Raw genomic sequence first — 23,590 nt, 5'->3', positions numbered from 1 at the left:
TGAGATGAGATCACCGTGGTTTGGCATCCTTTGCACAGATTTTTCCAGTTGAGATGTTGCATTTTGCCAAAGCACCCTTGAGTGATCAGACTCAGGGTCTGATCAAAGCTCTGTGCGACGAGGTATCAGGCTCCCTTGTTACTGGTATGGGATGAGAAACACCCTGCCTCGGGCACCCATGTCTACTGTTCATCTAGTCTCCCCTCTTAGCAACAGGTATTGGGGGAAGCTAAATTATAATCAGAAACTGTTCCATGAGTCTAGAGCCGGGCTGAGGAGGATATTGAAGAATCTTAAAACTCAGTGTAGTTCAGCTGCCTGCCCTCTGTAGCATTACCTAAGGCAAGTCCTATTACCTAAGACACACCACGTACAAGAAACACCATCATCTCATGAACCACCAAGAATCAGGGGGAGGAGGAAGGGGATGGGGAGATGCCGTTATTACATCATAATGCAATGCTTCTTTATCACTTCAAGTTTTTGTTTTAGACTTACTGAAAGAGCTATATTTTGAAATGTTTATTTCTTCATTTTAAAATTCCAGTATAAAAATAAATAAATAAATAAAATTCCAGTATAGTTAACATAGTGTTGTATTAGTCTCAGGCGTCCAATATCATGATTCAATAATTCTATATATCACTCAGTGCTCATCACCATAATTGTGCTCTTAATCCCCTTCATCTAGTTCACCCGTCCCCCTCTTGCCCTCTGTCAACCACCAGTTTGTCCTATATAGTTAAGAGTCTGCTTTTTTGTTTGTCTCTTTTTTATTTGCTCGTGTGTTCCTTAAATTCCACACATGAGCAAAATCATATAGTATTTGTTTTTTACTGACTGACTTATTTCATTTATCATTATATCCTCTAGAACCATCTATGCTATTGCAAATGACAAGATTTCATCGTGTAGATATACATACCACATGTTCTTTATCCATTCATCTGTGGACGGACACTTGGGTTGCTTCCACATCTCAGCTATTGCGAATAATGCTACAAAAACATAGGGTACGTGTATCTTTTCAATTTAGTGTTTTTGTGTTCTTTGGGTAAATACCCAGTAGTGGAATTACTGGGCATATGGTAATTCTACTGTATAGTGTTTTAGATACAGAAGCGAAAACAATGTGAATAGTTAAGTCCATGTTCATGAATGTTCATTCAGCGACAACTATGACAACTACGTTAACACTGCCTTGCTGACAGTAATTTTAAGACTCTGTCACTTAAGATGCATGTGGGTTTATTATATGTTAAGAAACAAAGCCCTACAGATTAGACCTGATAGAAAAATGGTAGCTTCAAGATAAGAACTGTTCTTTATTACTATTTTTTAATCAGCTAGAGATCATTTGTGTTACATTAACTTGACCTTGCTCTGGGATTCTCTTTGAGTCCAACCCATAGGCAGATGACTCTCTGCCCACATGGAAAAGATCAATACAAACAGTTCAGTGACACTTTCCTTAGGTAAAATCACATTTCGATGTCAGTGATTAGATGGGAAATGTCTAAATCTTCTTAGCCTTTGTTTATAGACCTGAACTTGGGCCACCACTAGAGGTGACTGCTAACTATTTCGAATCTTCTTCATTTCAATCTTCTTTATGCAATCAGGAATTTCTGGGGGTGCTTTCCATCAACCACATCAAGAGATCTATTTAAATATTTTCAATTTACAGGTGTCTTACAATCTAAAAAGTTTTTTTCCTCGAATTTTCTTATTTGACCCTCACCATAAAGTTGTAAGGAGGCCAGGCACCTAGTACGGCATTGTTATTTTTTGGCAGATGAGGAAACAAAGAATCTGCTCTTCTTTCTGTCAGGTGTCTTAATTACATGCCTCTTAAAAAAAAAAAAACAAAACTGGGTGGAGTATTGTCTTAAAACATAAACCAGTTACTTTATCTGGTGGTCAACCAAATAAAGGGGTAAGGTGTCACATTGTTGGATTAGAAAAAAACAAAACAAAACAGGTTATGTTGGTTGTGTTGGAGTTATTAAGGAATATGTCCCTGCTATGGTACCTCCCTACATGATTTTCAAGGGCAGTTTGGCTGTATGTCACTTTCTATCTATATTCACTTCCTAATCCTACCGTCACATAATATATGCCTTTATTATATGTCACCAGAGAACCACAGGTAGGCCTCATGCAACGGATACGTCATCCTGGACTTGCTAAGTGAGGGCTGAATAGGTACCAGGCACTATGCCAAGCCCCTCACATGCACTACCTCCAGTCCTTCTGGCCATCCTTTGAACTAGATATTTTTATTCCCATTTGACAAGGGGATGCAGAGAAGGCAAGCATCCCGCTAAGCATTGTTCAGCCTGGAAAGAGCAGAGCAGGAATTTCATGCTAGCCCCCAGGGATTCCATGACCCCTTCTATCTCTCTCAGGCCAATTCCTAGAAGCCACCATGACACTAAGAGGCTTCGGTTGTCTTCAGGACTCAGTCTGGAATCCATCCCTTGAGCCTCCTAAGAAGGCTCCTCTTCTACAAAAGGAAAAGTTTGGAACTCCCAGTTGTATCGTGTGCCAGTACACATCCCAGCAGGGCAGGGTGAGTACCTGAGACCACAGGATGGGGCGTTGGAAGTAGGCACAACCCAGAGATAATGCTCTTGACCAGCTTGCAGTTCTCTGTAGGTCTTGTCCTGAATCTCCTACTATCGTGTTACCCTTCCGGAGAACAAGGACAAGGGAGGACGTGCGGGGTGAATGGTCACCTATGTTGTATGCCTGTCGCATTGAGGGTAGCATTTAACGGTGCTGGCGGAGGTGTGTGGGTGTCAGATCTATTTCCTTTCACTGCACTGCTTATTGAAAACGTTCACTTTTAGATCACCTCTCTTTATCCTTGACTACATCAAAAGGCCAGGCCAGCCAAAACCCTGCTTTGGCTTCTGGGGAGAAATTTGCTTACAGATTCTGTTTATGTGAGAGAGAGATGGTTTATCATTCATACTCTTAAAAGATACAATGAGTTTGCCGGGCTGATGGGTGCACACATGTACCAAGAAAGACCAGAGATTCTATTGCTGACACATGCAGTGTCATGGATCCTAGAGTTAGAGCCAAGCTTAGAGGTAAGTTAGTCAAACCCCCCCTTTCCTGGAGAAAAATAAATTAGGTCCCCTGAGCTAACAGCTTGCCCAAACCCCAGATCAAGTAGGCATTTAATTGGCATCCTCAGGGCTGCTCCAGCCACAAATCCATTCTCGCACCCCCTTCCAGCCAGCTATATTTCTTACTGTGAATTACAGAAACTTCCACTTACCACTCTCTGCTTTTGCGCTCCCATTGCTCCATGAAATGCCCCCATTTTTCTAAGCATCCTATTCTTGTTGGACTGATGAACTTCTGCTCTTTTTTCAAAGTCCAGCTGAAATGCAATCTTCTTCCCTGATGATTTGAGGGGCAAAGCTGTGGGCCCTCTCTGCTGGGCTTCTGCCGTCACTGATTTTTATATATTCGCTTTCAGCATATATAGATCATTTTGCAGTGCATTGGCTCATCCTCATCCCTTTGATTTACACTACGTTTTTTTGTTTTTTTTTTTCCAAGGGCCTTGTTCTTTCTTCCCTTGCTCACCCCAGTGCCTATCACAGCTCCTGACTGAGTACATTGGGAACCACCTAGTAAATTCTTGCTGACAAAGCAATTTCCTATATTTAATTTATGTATTTCCTGCTTTGCTCAAAGACCTTTGAAAGTTGACTGGAAGGAAGGCAAAGGAGGAAAGAAAGGAAGGAGACAGGGAAAAGGAAGATGGAGGACGAGAAAACCAGGACAGTCAAGAGACAGAAAGGAGAAGGTTGGAAATAGTGAAAGAGGGAGAACAGGACCCAGGTTTTCTGAGGCCCACCTTGGGTGACCTAAGGCTTTGTGCTGTCTCTTAGCATTGGATGAATGTCCAGAGACACAGGAAAGAAGCAAGTACCAGGGTTCGGTTTTACTTCTGCCCTGAGCATGAGGTTGGCAGGGTGGGGACTCTGCCCCCCCCCACCTTTCTTTCTTTTTTTTTTTTTTTTCTTTCTTTCTTTATTTTCTTTCTTTCTTTGATTTTATTTATTTATTCATGAGAGATGCACACTGAGAAGCAGAGACATAGGCAGAGGGAGAAACAGTCTCCCTGTGGGGAGCCCAATGTGGGACTCCATCCCAGGACCCCAGGATCATAACCTGAGCCAAAGGCAGATGCTCAACCACTGAGCACCCAGGTGTCCCCCTGGCCTTTCTGAGTTAAGTGCCCCAACCCATTATCAGAACTTGAAGCCCTTCTGTACCTCCAGTGGGGACCACTGAATCATGTGGCTGAAGGAGGCAAGACACTTCCAGTTCTTCTTCTATTTTGAGTTGATAGTTGGATTTATTATGGCTTTTATGTTTCTGTAGCTTCTTGCTCTGCCCACCTACCATCAGGGCAGTTTCACCTGTGCCTTTCTGGAAGTCAGCAGGCCCTTCCAAGTGCTAAGAAATGCACACCAAGGAACTAGAAAGAGCTGCCTCTCCTCCCACTGTAAAATAGTTATGAGGGACACACTTGGGTTTGGAGGGACTTTTCGCTCCGCTGAGTTCTGTTCAGTAAGCTGTCACTGTTTTTCCTTCAGGCTGTCTAGCTGTGATGCCAACCAGAACAAGCATAGCTGCTTAACAGTCATATCCTGCAGCTTATTTTGGACAATTTAATCAATATTTCATCAGAAAATGTTTTTTCTTAGTCTTTTGGAAATGTGATTTTTAAAAGATTGATTGCACTTTTAAGTAGAGCTGTTCTTAAAAACCGTACTAATTATTTTTATTTACAATTAGCTGAACAAATGTATTTAAAGAATTTGATAAGTTCTGGCAGATGTATATGCTCAGGAAACTATCATCATGGTCAAAATAATGACCATACCCATCACCTCCGAAAGGTTCCTGTGTCCCCTTTGTAATCGCTCTTTGCTTGCTTCTCTGAGCACCCCTACCATGGCACGCTGCCTCTCACCGTACATTCATTCATGTTTCTCAGAACAGTATCTAAATGGAATCGCACAGCATGCTCCTCTTCCTCTACCTGCTCTCAAATGGCATCATTATTTTCAGATTCATCCATAGCATAGCAGTACTTTGTTCTTTTTATTCCATAGTATGAATGTACCACTATTTGTTTATCCATTCACCCATTATTGGCATTGGGATTATTTCCTGTTTCGGTCTATTGCAATTAAAGCTGCCATGAAAATTTTTGAACAAATCTTTGTATGGACATATGCTTTCTCTTCTCTTGAGGAAGTAAGGAGAAGAACAATAGGTCATATAGTTGATATACCTCCCAAACTACCTCCTAAAGTGGTTTGCCATTTGATCTCATACCAGTAGTGCAGAGATTCATGTCTTCACCGACACCTGGTATGGTCATTCTTTCTAATTTCAGCAGTTTTAATAGGTGTGTAGCAGTGCCTCACTGTGCTTTCAATTTGCATTTCCTTAATGTTTAATGATATAGAGCTTATTTTCCATGTGCTTTTATCTCCTTTACCAGAGTGCTATTCAAATACTCTGCTCAGGTTTTTTGGGTTTTCTATTTTCTCTTATTGAGTTTTTTTTTTTTAATTTTATTTATTTATGATAGTCACAGAGAGAGAGAGAGAGGCAGAGACATAGACGGAGGGAGAAGCAGGCTCCATGCACTGGGAGCCCGACGTGGGTTTCGATCCCGGGTCTCCAGGATCACACCCCAGGCCAAAGGCAGGCGCTAAACCGCTGCACCACCCAGGGATCCCTCTTATTGAGTTTTAAAGGTTTGTTATGTATTCTGGATACAAGTTATTTGTTAGATACATGCTTCATAAATTTTCTTCTCCATTCCTGGGTTTTTCTTTGTGTTTTCTTAACAAGGTCTTTTAAAGAGTTTGAGGTTTTAAATTTTGATGAAGTCTAATCTATCAATTTGTTATTTTATAGATCCTGTTTTTAATGTCATAGCTTTGCCTAACTCAAGCACACAAAGGTTTTCTTCTTGAACTTTTTAATTTTAGCTTTTGAATTTAAGTCAATAATTTACTTTGAGTTATTTTTGTGTATGCTGCAAGACACAGATCTATCCTTATTTTATTTTTGCATGTGGGCATCAAATTGCTGCAACATCACTTATTGGAAAAACTATCCTTTTCCCTCTGATTTACTTTTGCATCTTTGTTGAAAATCCTTTATCCAAATACGTGTGGGTCAATTTCTGGACTCTGTTCTGTTCTATCGATCTGTCTTCCTATACTTGCACTAATACCATGCTGTCTCGATAACTGCATCTTTATAATAAGTATTAAAGTCATTTGTTTTCTGTCTCTCACTGATCCCTGTCTTGTGTTGCCTAATGTACACTTGAAAATTATCTTCTCCTGTATTTTGTTAGTTTGACTTTTATTTTTTTCAAGTGGGAGGGTAAATGTAGTCTTATTATTTCACCTTGGCTCAAAGTGGGCGACAAATTATGTTACTTTTGATCCACAGAATTATATCTCCAATATTAATGAAAGCCCAAGGGCATATAAAATTTGAGATATAGCTGCTTTTGGCACAACTTTCCAACATTACATGCATATGTATGCATCCAGGATGACAGTTAACAAAGTGGTAAGTTCTGAGCTAGACCTTTTGGTCTTACCTGAGTCCAGTTGAAGTATCACTATGGTTGTTCTGAGGACAATGCACTATTGATTTGTGGCATGCAAGGAATTAATTTTGTATCAGATTCAGTTCCAACAATCATTAAACACGTGACCCTGTCATGGTACTTAGTTTGAGGCCCTGGGGAAATGGGACACTTTGGAGATAAGGAGCCAGAGAAGTCAGCGTGTCTCATAGACCACCTTTGGGATCACATTCACAGAAAGGGCCAATAAATGTGGTTTAATGAACAAATAAAGGAGGTCTGACTATAAAATGATGAGGCCCGTTATATATCCACACGGATGGAGAAGTCTGGTGGAAGAAGAATGCAGACTTTGAACATAGGGAGAATTAGAGTCTAATTCCAGCTCCCTATTGATCTGGTGGGTGAGAGAAGTTAAAATATTCAGGTTTCAGCATCCTCATTTTTAGACTAGACATTACATTACCTATCTCCAGTATTATTATGGTGATAAAATCAGCTATGTGTGTTATACACCTAACATAGAACACGGCCTAGATTAAACATCTAATTAACATAATTCTCTGTCCTATAGAGCAGCTCACTGGGAAAGATAGAATCTTTTCATAGTTATTGCTCAGAATGTGTAAGGGACTGATTTAAGATATGGAGGAACAGACTTTACAATTTCTTTTTTTTTTAATTTATTTTTTATTGGTGTTCAATTTACTAACATACAGAATAACCCCCAGTGCCCGTCACCCATTCACTCCCACCCCCCGCCCTCCTCCCCTTCTACCACCCCTAGTTCGTTTCCCAGAGTTAGCAGTCTTTACGTTCTGTCTCCCTTTCGGATATTTCCCACACATTTCTTCTCCCTTCCCTTATATTCCCTTTCACTATTATTTATATTCCCCAAATGAATGAGAACATATAATGTTTGTCCTTCTCCGACTGACTTACTTCACTCAGCATAATACCCTCCAGTTCCATCCACGTTGAAGCAAATAGTGGGTATTTGTCATTTCTAATAGCTGAGTAATATTCCATTGTATACATAAACCACATCTTCTTTATCCATTCTTCACTGATGCTGAATCTTTGAACATTGAGAATAGATTTGATTTTTGTAAAGAGCCAAAAATCATCCAAAGGCAAGGCAAGCAGACAAATAGAGTGACTTACCAATGGGGATACAAATAAATATACACAAAAGAATGTGACTATGAAATCACATCATACAAAGTCGAGTGGTTCATAAGCCAGTCATCCCATCAATTCCCAGTTTTGAAGTCAAAAGTGGCCTGAGGATTGCTATACCATAGGAATAAGCTTTCTTCCTTCTTGAAGGAACCTCTTGGAAGGAAATAGGTCACATAGACATGTAACTTCTGGTCTACCAAAACCAAAGAAAGTAAAGAAAAGAAAAAGTCTAATTTTATGACTATCTGATCACATCTTTTTTAATCCCTTGTTTCAATTTGTGGAGTGCTTTTCTATTTGCTCATTTGTAACCAGATGAAACAGAGGCTGAGAGGTCTTACGTAACTTGCCCAAGTTCTAACTATTGGTAACTCACTTAATTTTGAACCTAAATTGAGCTTAATTTTGAACCTAATCATGTGCTTCCCGCCATGCTACCCCTCTTTTGTGTGAACTCCAGTCTAAAAACATCTCATTTTCAGAATAGAGTTAATAGAGTTAATCAATGGATAATACAAGAGGAAAAGAGGAAGTATTTTGAGAAGTGATGCTACCAATTTTTACTACTATTCTTCTTAGTAATTTTTATTCCCAGTGTTTCCAGCTGGAGATAAATGTAATCTGCAGGCATTCTCGAAGCGTGACTTTACTGTCACATGGCTGAGTCCTGGCAGTTGGGTAGATGCACACAGTGACTTCAGAGAGATTCCCAGTCATTACCCCAGAAGTCTCCCATGGCCTGGGGGCTCAAAATGTAACAGGAACTACTTTTCCCCACCTTCTGCAAGCAAATTCAAGTTCAGAGTGCTGGGATAATCCAGCTGCATCCAATTAGACTCCTTCAGACAGGCTGGGAGAGGAGCTGCCGAAAACACTGGCTCTCAGAGTCTCCTCTCCAGAGGCTCTTTGGCCTGCTCACCGGGGCACACTTAGCCGGGTGTAGGGAAGGCTCAGGCTCTGGAACCCGGAGATTCCTACAATGAGGGCATTGTTCTTTGGAGCGGACTGTTTATTGCACTTTGAGAGTGCCCACACTGTGAGGCAAGGGGAAGCCGACCAGAGCTCCAGATCAGCTTTGCTCTGCCTTTCCTGACCCAGATTCACAAATGTCTGGTTTGAAAAATTGTGCACCTTTGAAGTCAAAAGCAGGGCTGGCTCTATCCCTAACTATAATTATTAACACAAAATATCGAGGCAGATTTTGACGAAATCCGGAAGTCTAACAAAAATGAGATTATAAAGCAAGCTGCTGGGCCCTCAGTAGGAGACACAAAGTAGGTGAGAGTAGAGACCACTGAACCACTGGCTTTCCCAGCTTTCTTTAGACCTAAGAAGAAGAAACGAATTTTCATCCAAATTGGAATGATAGGGTGCTTTTTACCTGCCTTGCCAAAGCCTGTAGCTCTCACCAATACACCCTACTGGGTTCATCGTTTGGCAGTTTTTGCTTATCTCAGCTCCGAAGGCATGCATGGGCAAGCAGGCCAAATCATTATTGAGGCTCAATTTTAAATGGTTAATCTTATATTTGCATTTCACTAGTCAATGGTGCTATTACATCATGACAGTGGAATTAACTACCATTGAATTAGGTTGTTAACACTTAAAGATATCCGAAAATAAAATCCCCAAGTGTATCTCCTCAAAAGCAACATAAGGATACTGCATATTCTTTTGTGGGGGCTGGAATCCGATATTCAGGTGGTTTCTTTATTCCCTAGTTAATATTAAAGACAGTGAGACCAAACTAGCAGATTTAACATATTGGGAAAAGTTTTGATGTTTAATCTTAAAACAAAACAAAACAAAAAAAAAATTATGTTCTCTACTATTTAGAAGAGAAAATTACTATTTGAAAGGAGAAGTACATACTTTGTAATTATCAGGCTAGTGAACAGTAAAGCTCAAACTTAAACTTGGGGTTCCCAGCATTTGGTATATTACTTTTTACATCCTGTGACAAGCCGACAAACATCCCTTGGTAAGTCCAGGCTAATGCTTGAAGCAGGGCCGTCCAGGAAACATCTCAGGCTGTAGATGTGTCCATATATTTACAGAAGTGGGGGAAAAATGCACAACAGCTGGTAGTAGACAGGAGTAATCTCGACAGACCTACGTCCCATCTCTTATTCTCCAGTCATGGCTTAGGTCACACTAGTAAAAATAGACAAGAAAACCCTGGCGAAGTTTTTATGGGGATTAAATATGAAATGGAATGTGAGGTGCCTTGCATGGTGCCTGTATACTGTAAGGGCTGAACTTGAGGTCAGGTGGAGCTGTCAGAGGGCCTCCATTCTTCTTTCTGTGAACTTCAACTTGGACTGTGTGAAGGTCAGATGCCATTAGGGACATTTGTCTCTTGCAGCCATGCACAGGGAAATTGAATTGCAAATGTTTGTGCCTCCCTGGTAAGTGACACCTCTTCTACTTGAGGGGCTTAGGAGATGTTCGCTGAGCTGGCTTCCCTGTTCTTGTCCAGAGCCCCATACCCCCAAACAAAGCAGGACACCTTTGGCCACAGAGCACAGGAGGGTGACCAGAGTCTTGGGGACGGCCTTCATTGGTGGTCTGGCCTCAGCCGTGCTTGGTGATATCTAGGGCATGATGTAAGACTGAGTTGTTTGCTTAACTTTTGGTGAGAACAGTATCTGGGGCTCTCCTTGTATCTTTTTCCAGTCCCTGACGTTTGTGTTATTGATTGATATCTGTTTCTTCCTCCCTTCAAAGCTACCTACATACAATGGAATGCTTTCACAGAGAGTCCCCACACTCCCTTCCCACTGCCTACTCCCTGGCTGTCCCACATCCCGGATGTCCCCCTCCTCTCCCCCCTCCCCTCCCTACACACTGAGGTTTCTAGGATAGGACAGGCCCTCACTGACGTTCCTAGGAACCTGACATGTCCCACATCACAGCTAAGTCTGGTGAAACTGAGTCCTGGGGTGGCAAGATGCCTGGAGTGGGGAATGCCATGTCCTGGAAGCGTCATTTGGCAGAGGGCAGGATAAAAGCATCTGTGAACATACTCATGTTTCCAGAGCTCACAGGGCCTGGGTGGCTGCCCTTCTCCTGGCCAGAAACTTCATTTCTGGCTTGGAGTAAGGATCTGAGCTCATAAATATTAACGTAGAGTGATCTCCAATGTTTTCCTGGCTTCTTCACACAGCCAGTGGCTGCAGACTCTACCCCGATGTTTCACGGGCATCTCAAACCCAACAGGTCTAAATGTGAGTGTATCAGCAGCTCCCTGGTAAGGAAGCAGCTTCGGAAGCGTTCTCTACTGCCTAATGCCTAATGAGTAGATGCATCATCTGCTAAGCCTACAGAGCCAGAAGCTCCCCTTCCCTCACCCCTATCCAGCTAATCACACAGTTCCTCTGGCTTCCCTTGCTTGTCTCTGCCTACAGCCTCTTGTGCTGCATGTCCCCACTGTCACCATGCCTGTACCCCCCTCCCGCTTCTCGCCCTCACAATTAGTGCATACCCACTCACCACGGAAGCTGTAAAATTATGGCAATTTGGGGGCCTCATTTTTGATCAGCTAGAATTATTGAGGGAAGGACAGAGTCTGGGGACCAGTGTTGTTGAAACAACTTGCTGGGTCTTTGTGATGCATAGCTGGGGCTGGGTACAGAGCAGCTCTCCTGCACTCCAGCCTGACCTTGAAGCAGATGCCACCCAGGGTCCTCACCCTTGGCCGTTCCAACATTTCCTGGCTTCTGCCTTGATCAGCCTCTGCTCTCCCCTGCCTCTCCTGATTACCAGCAAAACTACCCTTTTTCATACCAAATGCTAGTGGTGCTACAGGCCAAGGCTACTGGAGCAAAAGAGAACAAATCACACTCCTATTTAATTTTGATTTCTATCTGGGCATCTCCCAGCAGGATATTTTGGAAAACCCTAGTCTGGGAGGCAGGAGACCTCGCTTCTGTCCTGGATGTGTAAACAACGTTCTGTGTGATCTTGAGTAAGTTGTTATGTCTCATTCTCTTGGCCACCGTCGCTCATCTATAAAGTGAAAGAACTGGATTAGATGTTCTCTCACATACGAGTTACAAAATATTATGATGATCTCCATCATTGTGTGTTTCCCTCAGAGCTATTTGTGTTCCCAGAACTTCTTTCTTACCTTGAAGCATTTATTTTGTTCTGTAACTGAGCTGTGTCCAGCTCAGATTTTATCATAACTAGTCATTTTTGTCTGCTTTCTGTAAGATTGAGCCTGGCACAAATCAGTTTAGTTTTGATAAATGGATTAAAGACTTTATGATGAGAGAGAAAGAGAAGAGGAGAGGAGAGGAGAGAGAGAGAGGGAATGACGGAGGACATGATCCCAAAACTTCCAGGAGATACTAATGCGACAAAGACAAAGGGACACTTGAGATTCACAGTTCCCCCCATATCCTTCAAACGTACAACCATCTAAATTATCCCCAGTCCTAAAAATAAAGAAATTAGCTATTCTGGGCTTTTCTACTCATGGAGTACATGTTGGAACACTGGCTAGATCTTTAAGGCTTTCAATTCTGTCTGCCTGCCCAATGTAGGCCACTCAGTTTTCAGATTGAGCAACCAGGTCTTTTCAAATGGAGTCCTGAGGCATCAGCAAGCTTTTTAGAAAATAGTATTCCAGTGAGGACTTAAGTGTCACTGAATTACAAACAGATGATTCGTGTTGCCTCTTAAATATACGTGCTTGAAATCAGGAAGAGATAGTTGACACAAGCTCATGCTGAATTTCCCAATCTTTTTATTATTATTATTATTATTATTATTATTATTATTATTATTATTGTTATTTTTATATTTTATTGGAGTTCAATTTGCCAACATATAGCATATCACCCAGTGCTCATCCCGTCAAGTGCCCCCCTCAGTGCCCATCACCCAGTCACCCCAAACCCTGCCCACCTCCCTTTCCCAATCTTTTAATGGTTATAAGTGCCAGTGTGTTGTATTTAGTAGACTCCAAAGACCCCAAAATATGCCTCTAGCGCTCAGTTTTCTTATCTGCAGAGATGAGACAAACCTCCAGGATCTTAACAGATCAGTCATCTGAGCCTTGGCTATAGTTAGAATCACCTAGAAAGCTTTGAATGTCAAACTGAGGCTTTGGCTCCTCCCTTGGGAATTCTGATGTGATTGGTTTGAATGGGTCCTGGGTACTAGGTTTTATTTAAAGCTGTCCAGGTGATTCTCACGGCCAGCCAAGGTGGAACATGTCAGTGATATAGGACTCCAAGGAGCCTAGGCTTTGCAGCAAAGAACATTTTTCTTCAAATTCTTTCAGTGAATCAGAAGGGAAAAAAAATGATATGTTCTTTGTCCATGAGAGCTAGAATTATAGGAAAAAAATAATGATGTTTCAAGGCATCCATAGACAGAAAGATTGCCTGGGAAAGTAGTCAAGTTTCATCACTTAAACCAAACATAGGCACAGAGAGATTATAAATGGAATTCTAGCAACAACTGGAAAATAAGTGTTACAGATTGAATTGTAACCCTGCCCATTCATGAACTGAAATCCTAACCACGAGCACTTCAGAATATGATTTTATTTGAAGACAGGTTTTTGGTAGATATAATTAGGTAAGATGGGGTCATTAGAGTGAGCTCTAATCCAGTATGCCTGGTGTCTTTATGGAAAAGGGGAAATTTGGACAAAGAGGCATGCACAAGGGAAGAACACTATGTAAAGATGAAGACAGAGATTGGGGAGATGCCTCTACAAGCCAAAGATTGCCACCAAACCACCAGAAACCAGGAGGAAGGCATTCTGTTAGTCAGGGTTCAGCAGAGAAATACAATCAATAAGATATCTGTACAGGAGATATATATATGGGATATATATCCCATGCATATACACGTGTACATACACAAGCAGGTACATATGTGTGTATATAAAAGGAGATTTATTATAAGCAATTGGATCATGCTACCGTGGAGGCTGAAAAGTCCCACAATCTGTCACCTGCAGGCTGGAGAGTCAGGAAAAGCCAGTGGTATAATTCAGTCTGAGTCTGAAGGTCTGAGACTCAAGGGAGCCAAGGATATAAATCCCAGTCTGAAGATGAGAAAAGAAGTGAAATGAGATGTCCCAGCTCAACAGTGAGGCAAAACAAAAAAGAGGAGGGTGAATTTCTCCTTGTTCCACCTTTTTTTCTATTCAGGCCCACCCACACCAGTGAGGGGAACCTGCTTTATTGAGACCACTAGGTTCAATGTGACCCTGACCTAAACACCCTCACACACACACACACACACACACACCCAGAAATGATGTTTAATCTGAGCACCTCATAGCCCAGTGAAGTTGACACAAAATTAACCATCAGGGATCCCTGGGTGGCGCAGCAGTTTGGCGCCTGCCTTTGGCCCAGGGCGCGATCCTGGAGACCCAGGATCGAATCCCACGTCGGGCTCTCGGTGCATGGAGCCTGCTTCTCCCTCTGCCTGTGTCTCTGCCTCTCTCTCTCTCTCTCTGTGACTATCATAAATAAATAAAAATTAAAAAAAAAAAAAACAAAAAACAAAATTAACCATCACATGCAAGGAACAGCTTCTTCCTCTTTGCCCTCAGAGAAACCAACTCTGCTGACACCTTGATCTTGGACTTCCAGCCTTCAGAAGTGTGAGACAATGCATTTTTGTACTTTAAGTCCCCCCAGTTGCTGGTGCTTTGCTAGAGCAACCCTAAAAACTTTTATAATACGTTTGATGGTGTGTAAGACTCCCTTTGCTCAGAGACTCTCAGAGAAGACAATAAAAATGGGAAATAAGTCAGCATTAACTGAGCCTCTATGTGAGCACCTAGTGCTCTGTGAGGGGCTTTGTATACTCTATCACATTTTAAGACTTATGACAGGTCTTAATGACTGGTAATCATCTCCAATTCCAAATGAGAAAACTTCAGTGAAGTTCACTTAGCTAGAGAAAACCTCATAAAGAAACAAACAAAAATGAAAACAAAAGGGAAAAGATATTCTTGGGTCTGTTGAAGTGAGGCATAAAATTTTACGTATCTGAAAGCCCTTACCCTCACCCTCACTTGGGTCTGTGTATATTGCAATATTTTCCTTGTAGGAAAAGACAAGAGAAAGAGTTGTGAGTGTGATAATGTGAGCATATTTGGAGTGAAAATTGCCTTTACTTGGGATGGGGAGGGTCTGGCTTGGGGGTGGTAGTCTGCTCAGGTTGCCCTACCACAGACTGGGCAGCTGAAACATGGAGATTTCTTTCCTCACAGATCTGGAGGCTAGAAATCTCAGATCAGTGTGTCAGCAGGGTGAGGTTGTCCTGAGGCCTCTCTTTCTGGGCTTGTAGATGGCTTCCTTCCTGTCTTCACATGGTCTTTCTTCTGTATGTCTCTGCATGTTCTAATATCCTCTTATAGGGACAGCTGTCATGCTGGATTAGGGCCTACTCATATACTCTCAGTTTATCTTAATTATCTCTTTAAAGGCCCTGTCTCCAAATACACTCACATTCTGGGTTAGGGCCCAGCAAGTTGGGAAACATGATCCAATCCATAACCAGGGAGCCAGAGAAGGCTCCAGGGAGAGAAGCATTTGCCCTGGTTCTTACAGGGCAAGAGGACTTTGGTGGCGCCTGTGACACCAGAGGGAGGTTACTGCCTGAATGATTTAGACCTCTGTCTACTATGGACAGAGGGTTGTTTCATTTGCTTTCTCTGTAGTCTGGTAGACGTTTATCTAAAAAAGTAAAGAAGAAAGACCTTTGAAATACGCAAAGACACTGGATGCTATTTCATTTTCCTGGTTGTTCTTGTTGCTGAGTGTGAGGCTGGGTCTACCCTTGTTTCAAAGATCCTCCCCTTGACTGCAGGACCATTCAGGCACACAGATGTTCAGGACACCATTTCCATCTCCGACAAGCCCTGAAGTAAGGCAGTTTAAGCCAACAGTGAAGGTGGAGCTGTGGGTTCCATCTGTAAATGAGAATGAGGATATGAGAATAGTAGTAATAATGCTTTTATCACATGATGGATGAGAATGTTTGCTTCATCTGAAAAGACTGGTGCCAGTAGGCACTCAGTAAGCCTCCTGCCTTTCCTCTCCAAGCCAGGTGGCTGGGCACAAAGTAGTGACAAAATGGTGGCCTAGGGTAGAGTAGTGGCCAAGGCCTTCTAGAGCCTACCATTGGCTATATATATATATATATATATATATATATATATATATATATAATAGAGTCATGCAATGAATTACAGGGCTGCCTGGGGAGGGAGACCTGCGTTATACCAGCCACAGACACTGTTGTCTTCGGATTCTGAGCAAATTTTGTTTAACTTTTTTTTTCCAGAAGAATGAAGAGTCAGGAAATCAAAGCAAAATATTTCTGAAGACCCTTCCGCCCACTCTTGGGGAACCTTAAGCCAAAGCCTGCTAACCACAGCTGAGTGGATGTCTAGTCTCTACCCCCTGCCCAGGCCTCGGTGCCTCTGCCTTGACAGGAGGCAGTGGCTGTTGTTTGGCTGTCACTTGCTTGTACCAATGCAGCCAAGCGTGTGTCCCAGGATAGCCCTCGAGGCCAGATGGAGGCGCCACGCCACACCATGAGCGGCAGCACTTGTGCTCCTTGGTTTGTTATACAAGACTTACTTTCATTTCCTTTGGCCTCTTTTGCTGCCTGGTGCAGTGGTGGGTAAAAAGAGCACTTTCATTTGGCACATCACCAAAAGGAGGATTGAAAATCACTGAGCAGATATAACTATTTGCTTTGTGTAGGACAGTAGCTGGGAAGTCTTCCTTAACTTAGAATCATGGGAAACTGTGGAGAGAGAGGATCCATTCCTGCTTTATTTTATAGCTGGAGAGCGGGGCTCAGAGAAGGAGGCTCCATCTACATAATGCGCACAGAGAACTTCGAACTATGTTAGGGTGAGAATTATCCAAGGCTCGTGGGTCCAGTTCAGTGATCCTCCCAGCAAAGCCAAGTCCTCTGTTTATCTCTCCTGGTCATTCTTCCAGCAATGCCTTTCCCCTGGGACTGTGATGTGCCCTAATACCTCAGTTCAGCCTTTATCCTCTCCAGAAGACTTCCCTGATCCACAAACCTGTTGTGATTGGTGATGGATCCATCCTCTGTTTCTCAAGCACTAGTCTCCCTGTCCTGGAACTGTGGTCCTGTATTCCCTCCAACCTGGAAGGCAGCTCTCTGAGGGTAGGGGCCCACAGGGTGGCACAGGACAGATGTTTGGTCATGTGTGCTGAGCTACACAACATAATCCCAGGAGTCCAGGATTAACTGGCTCACCTGCTGGAGAGTCCCTTTGCAACTTTGGGAATGTTGTGGTCCACTAGGATTTATGAAGTTGTCTTCCATTAAAGAGAAATATATCCTTTCTTAAATCCAAAGATAAACTAATTCAGGGGCTCAGGAATGGGCTTTACCTTAGAATCAGGTGACTATTTTCTAAGGAATGTTGGTATCCTAGGTAGGGTGGTCAGATACACAGCAGAGGCATGGAGTTTCCCAAGCAGGCTCCTTTAGAAGCCTTCAAAATGTTCCTCATATCTCTTGTGATTTTTGTTGCAGTTGTTGCTTTTAAGGCATTGATGTCCCCCTTTTAAATAGAAATGATCTTTGAGTAGAAAAATCCAAGGAGTTAGTGCCCTGGATTGAATTAGTATCTCCATTAGCAAGGGATGAGAGGTTGAGTGAAGGTACACCGAGTGGTAAGTAGGAGAGGTCACTAAAATTGAGAGAGATAAAGAGAAAGATCACAACATGTAATTCATCCTTGACTTTTTAATTTATATTTATTATTTTATTTTTTTCTGTAATTCGTCTTTTAAATCATGCCTAGGCAAATGAGTTCCATGGAAGATAAGAGAATTTTCTAAATCATTGATTTTCAAACTTGCCTGCCAGTTAAATTGATTTGTAGAGATTAAAAAGAAAATTATAATGCCTAAGATACATCCCAGGCCATGAAACAGACCCTTTGGGGTGAAATGCAAGCATCAGTATTTGTTTAAATTTCTCCAAGTCAGGCCAAGGAGAGCACCACTGATGGCAGCTTCAATTTAATGATGATGGTGGACTCGCCTACCTCTTTGTAGGAGTTGAGGATCATTTATAGTTCATTGTAGTCAGAAGAGTTTACATGACATAGGTACCTTATATTTTTTTTACTTTTTTAAAATTTTAATTTATTTATCCATGAGAGACAGAGAGAGAGAAAGAGAGAGAGAGAGAGAGAGGCAGAGACACAGGCAGAGGGATAAGCAGGCTCCATGCAGGAAGTTCAACATGAGACTCAATCCCGGGTCCCTAGGATCAGGCCCTGGGCTGAAGGCGGCGCTAAACCCCTGAGCCACCCAGGCTGCCTGGTCCCTTATATTTGTAAGAGCACAGTACATTACTGTTTACTGTAAACACAATATTGCACAGCAGATCTCTGCTTTTACGCATCTTGCACAACGGAAACTTTATGCTCATTGAACAGCAGCTCCCCATTCTCTCCACCCCAGCAGCTGGCAACCACCATTCTAGACTCTACTTCAATATGTTTGACTGTATTAGATACCTCATATAGTGGAATCATGCAGTATTTGTTTTTTGAGGACTGATTCTTTAATTTTGTCTTATGACCTCCAGGTTGATGTATGTTGTGACATATGGCAGTATTTCCTTCCTTTTTAAGGATGAATAATATTCCACTGTGTGTATAAACCACATTTTCTTTATCCATTCATTCAATAACTTGTTCCCATCTCTTGACTATTATGAATAGTGCTGCAGAGAACATGAGGGTACAGATATCTTTTTGAGGCCCTGATTTCAATTCTTTAGAATATATATCCAGAAGTGAAATAGCTGGATCATATGATAGTTCTATTTTTATTTTTTTTCAGATTTTATTTATTTATTCATAATAGATATATATAAGAGAGGGGCAGAGATACAAGCAGAGGGAGAAGCAGGCTCCAGGCCAGGAGCCTGATGCGGGACTCGATCCCGGGACTCCAGGATCACGCCCTGGGCCAAAGGCAGGCGCCAAACCGCTGAGCCACCCAGGGATCCCCTATTTTTAAATTTTTTTCAGAACTTTTGTACTGTTTTCTTTTAAGGTTGTATCATTTTATATTCTCACCAACAATGAACAATTTCTCCACATTCTTGCCACCAAGAATAATAGCTATCCTAACAGATGTGACTCTCATTGTGGTTTTGATTTGCATTTCTCTGATGATTAGGGATGTTGAGCATGTTTTCATATACATTTTCATAGTCTTTTGAGTGTCTTCTGAAATTTGACTGCTATTTTACACCACCCACAAAAATAGATTAAAGATTTAAACATAAAATCTGAAAATGCTCCTAGAAGAAAATTGGGGAACAGTTTCATGACATTAGTCTCTGTAATGACACCAAACACATAAGCAACAAATGAAAAGATGAGTGAGTCTATAATAAACTAAAATCTTCTGCACAGTAAAGAAAAACAATTGCCTGAGTGAACAAGCAACCTACGGAATGGAACACTACATTTGCAAATCATAGATAGAATAAGGAGTTAAAATGCAAAATATATAAAGAACTTCTACAACTCAGTAGCAAGAAGAAAGAAGAAGAAGAAGGAGAAGGAGAAGGAGAAGGAGAAGGAGAAGGAGAAGGAGAAAAGAAGAAAAGAAGAAGAAGAAGAAGAAGAAGAAGAAGAAGAAGAAGAAGAAGGAGGAGGAGGAGGAGGAGGAGGAGGAGGAGGAGGAGAAGAACTTGATCTGAAAATGGACAAAAGATTGAATAGACATTTCTCTAAATGAATAGTTGAAATTCATCTTCAAAACTTAGAATTGGGGAAGCCTGGGTGGCTCAGCGGTTTAGCGCCGCCTTGGGCCCAGGGCATGATCCTGGGGTTCTGGGATCAAGTCCCACGTCGGGCTCCCTGCAGGGAGCCTGCTTCTCCCTCTGCCTGTGTCTCTGCCTCTCTCTGTGTGTCTCTCATGAATAAATAAATAAAATCTAAAAAAAAAAAAAAAGACTTAGAATTGGACTTTGGATCTGTTAACCCATTGTAAGTACCTTGTTGAGGGGAGTTGGGTTGACTGAACTTTTGGAATCTGCCCACGTCTCCATATCAACATCCGTTTTAGAGAGAAGTGATGCAGACTCTCCTGGGCACCCATGTTCCTTTTGCTCATACTGGTTTGCTGTGAAAAGAGTGGAACCATCCAGGAGTCTACCAAGCCCATGCCATCCACATCTGTCTTTGAGCACAAGAACCAAAAAGAGAGCTTGGAGTGGCTATAGCCTCCCCTCAGATTAAATCCTCTTACATGTAGCGTAAGTGATGCCATCAAGGACAAGGACACTTCACTCAGCTTTGGAGAGAGCATAGGAGTGAGTTAAGAGAGCAGAGATTTTGGAACCAAATGTACCTGGCTTTAAGTCCCAGCACCAATATTTCCTGGTCATGTATCTTGTGGATACATCTAGAAATCTGATCTCCAATTTCATTTTCTATAAGTTGGAGGCAATAGCACCTGTCTTAAATGGTGGTGAGGAGAATGTCAATGAAATAGCATTTGCCATTTAGTAAGCGCTCCCCAGAGGTGGTTCCTTCCCTCACCCCTTTGCCTTATCCTCAGTACCCACCAAGGTTTAGGCATGCTGTGGGTTGGTGAAGAAAAGGGCTGCTTCAAGAATTGATAAAATATATGAATTGATTCTAAATGTGCCGTGATCTACAAAGCATGAACGTCTTGGCTTTCCTTGTTGAATAATAAATGGATTTTTAAAAGTCACATATTATGGAGTTTTTAATTATCATTTATTGGAAACATGCCTATAAGATGGGGAATAGTGTTAAGGTGAATACACAGCATGAAAACACCTATTATCTTGATAACCAGATCCAAACATAACTTACTAGACAGATGTGAAAAAAAGAGACTGCCTATCAATCCAGCATTTGTTAGACCCAGTTCTGTCAGGAAATGCCCATCTACAGAGTGGGCCCTGCCATTTCCTCCCCTGAGACCTTTCACTGCAGACTGCAAGTCTGGGGGTTAGTTAGAACAACTCCCTTTTATTGGACACCTTCCCAGCGCCAGGCATACACACTTCCTCACCCATCTAATATTAATCCCCCCACCTCCACTCACCCTCTTCTATCCACGAAAAACTGAGACTCAGAGATTAAGTGATGCCCCAACCGCTTACTAAGTGTCGGGGAAGTTCTTAAACCCTTGTGTACTGAATGCCATCTTGTCTTCCTTTAAAAGAATCTTCTAGATAGAGGAGGTGGTGAGTTGTGGTCTTCCTCTCAGGCCAGTCCTGGATTTACAGGCTGTGTGGATCCAAAGCTCCACATCCTGTGGAAAGACGGATCTTAGAGAACGAGATTTGAAGGAGTCTGGAGAAAAGATGTGAAAGAGCCAGAGATACACGCAGATGTGTCACAGAATATAATGTAACCATTGATATATTCAGACAATAGTTTCAGGCAACATTTTCTGATTTCTCTGGGACAGAAGGCTGATGACAACAACAAAGGTCCTTAGGAGCTTGCTCCAAATCTCTCTACAAGGAGAGAAAGCTTCCCAGCTTACAAGCCTAGAGGTAATACGGTCTACCACCTGCACCCTCATATTGCCACTAAGACCTGCAACAGATATTCAAAATGATGATCTCCATGAAGTTTAAATGACTTGGGAAATTCCAGTTACTACACCTCCTATCACTTGTGTATTATTTGTGTTTTAGTCCTGGCCATAATGAGCTTGATTTGCTCCTATACATACTGTGCTCTATGCCCTTTCTTGTCCCTACACATAGGCTGCTCCCCTCCAGACCCATCTGCCCTATATCCTAATAACTCCTATTTTCCCTCTAGTTTCTTTTCATGCATTCTTCCTTCCAGTGCCCGAGATTTGATTAGTTTCATTTTTGTAATTGCTTTGTCTGTATCTTCCTGCCTTGCTAGGTAGGTTTCACCTCTTGCATTGCTCATTTTTAATCTCCCAGGACCTAGCATGTGCCTGAAAGCGTAGAAACCCAGCCACATCGAATGAGCGAATGCATGTTAAGTTTCAAGAGCAGGATGTGAATAGTATGTGTATGCATGCATTCTATCATCTTCTCTCAACAATATGTTTTACAAACCCCCAGACATAGAAAACACAGGATATAAGATATTTACCATTAGGGTTTAGGACTATAGGTATATGTTTGCTTATTTTTTATTTGTATTATCTGCATTTTCCATAAAAATCAAATATGATTTCTTATAATTAGACCATATGATCAAATAGTAAAAAACAAAATGATGATTGCCCTAAGACTTGGTGAAGAATATAAAACAATACATATATCATTTTCTTATCAATGCTTTTTTGTATAAAATGTGTATTTCCATTTGCTGAAAAATAATAATGTCATCTACATATTCATTGCAGTGTTTCACAGCTTTGAGGTGGTTTTAAATCTACCTCCATATGTGACCTTCGACAACCTTTGACAGTATTAGCAGAGAGTTTGCTTTTCACTTTACAGACAGATGCGGAGACCCGGCCACATGCAGGAGGAGAGTTGGAGCCTGGGTATTTCAGGCCGAGTGCCCACTTGGGAAGCACTTGGGAAGGGTATTTGATTTCTCTTGGCTTCAGTTTCTTCATTAGTAAATTCACCAGAGAGGTATTGACCTCACAGAACCAAAGTACCATGCTAGCATCGCTGCTTGCACATAGAAGATGCTCAGAAACGTGCCCAACTCACATGGGGATTGTCACCAGTCCACACCAGGAGCTGGTTTGGAAGCCAGTCTCGTTCGCTCCTTTTCCATGCACTATATTGTTAATTATAAATCAGTCAACCCCTCTTCCACCACCCCTGGCTTAGGCTACAATATATGGGATCTTACTTGTTGGGATAAAGGATTGGGATATATCTAGCAAAGAATTGGCTTATGGTGACCTCTGTCTCCTCAGGATGGCGATGGTTCTGCCTGCTGTGAGTTGAGCACTGTGCACATCAGTGGCTGTGAGCCTCCTCCTTCCACTGGACTCTTGGGGCGTCATTGCTTATGCCATCTTTATATCACCGTGTAGGTGTTGAAGTCAGAGTCTGGGAAGTCCTGGGCCTGTGAAATGAACAGCTGGAGGGCAATGAAAGTCACGGGAACAGCTGACGCAACCGTATAGCCATCATCATATAATCAAACAAGGATAACTTTTCTTCCACAGATGCCTAGACCAGAGCAGCTGCCACCCTGGACTATGTACCATCTACTGTCTGTCTATCCCTGGAAGTTCCTCAACCAGGCCACAGATTTAGTTAAATGACCTTCTACAAAATGTCTATGACATAGAAGACTCTCTGCCTTGCTGGGGAGATAGAAATGAGAAGCAAATACGTATCTTGGCAGATCTGTGCATTCCTGGCATCGTGCAGTGGGTGTGGTACCCAGTAGGGCCTCACTGGATGGTGTGAGGTGTGAATGGACGAACGTGTGAGAGCCTTCCCCCAGCTGCTGACTCTGCTGCATTTAGAGATCTCTGTTTCATCAGTTTTAAATGCATATTTTAAAGAATCTGGGGAAGATGCCCAGTCCTGAAGGTCTTTAACAATGACATTTGAAATGTCTCTTGAGGGGGGTTTCATGGGCCTGTGTCCTGTGTCATCACATAAGATCCTTCCCTTAGAATGGCCCCCATGTATGATATAATGGTCTTTTGTCACCCTCTTGAAATTCTTAACAGTTTCTGAATAAAGGCTGCTCATTGGCACTGGGCC

At 42.1% G+C, this 23,590-nt stretch overlaps 1 long non-coding RNA gene across 1 annotated transcript; it reads left to right on the top strand.

Annotated features, from left to right (window-relative positions):
• Positions 1-877: 877 nt before the first annotated feature.
• Positions 878-23,582, top strand: LOC111090498. Its single transcript, XR_005371804.1, has 3 exons — positions 878-1,013; positions 2,409-2,572; positions 22,786-23,582. It is a non-coding gene; the product is annotated as an uncharacterized LOC111090498 (long non-coding RNA).
• Positions 23,583-23,590: the final 8 nt, after the last annotated feature.

The sequence above is a fragment of the Canis lupus genome, chromosome 17 (genome assembly GCF_011100685.1).
Source record: "Canis lupus familiaris isolate Mischka breed German Shepherd chromosome 17, alternate assembly UU_Cfam_GSD_1.0, whole genome shotgun sequence".
NCBI lineage: Eukaryota > Metazoa > Chordata > Mammalia > Carnivora > Canidae > Canis > Canis lupus.
This window is presented reverse-complemented; position numbering and strand designations above follow the sequence as displayed.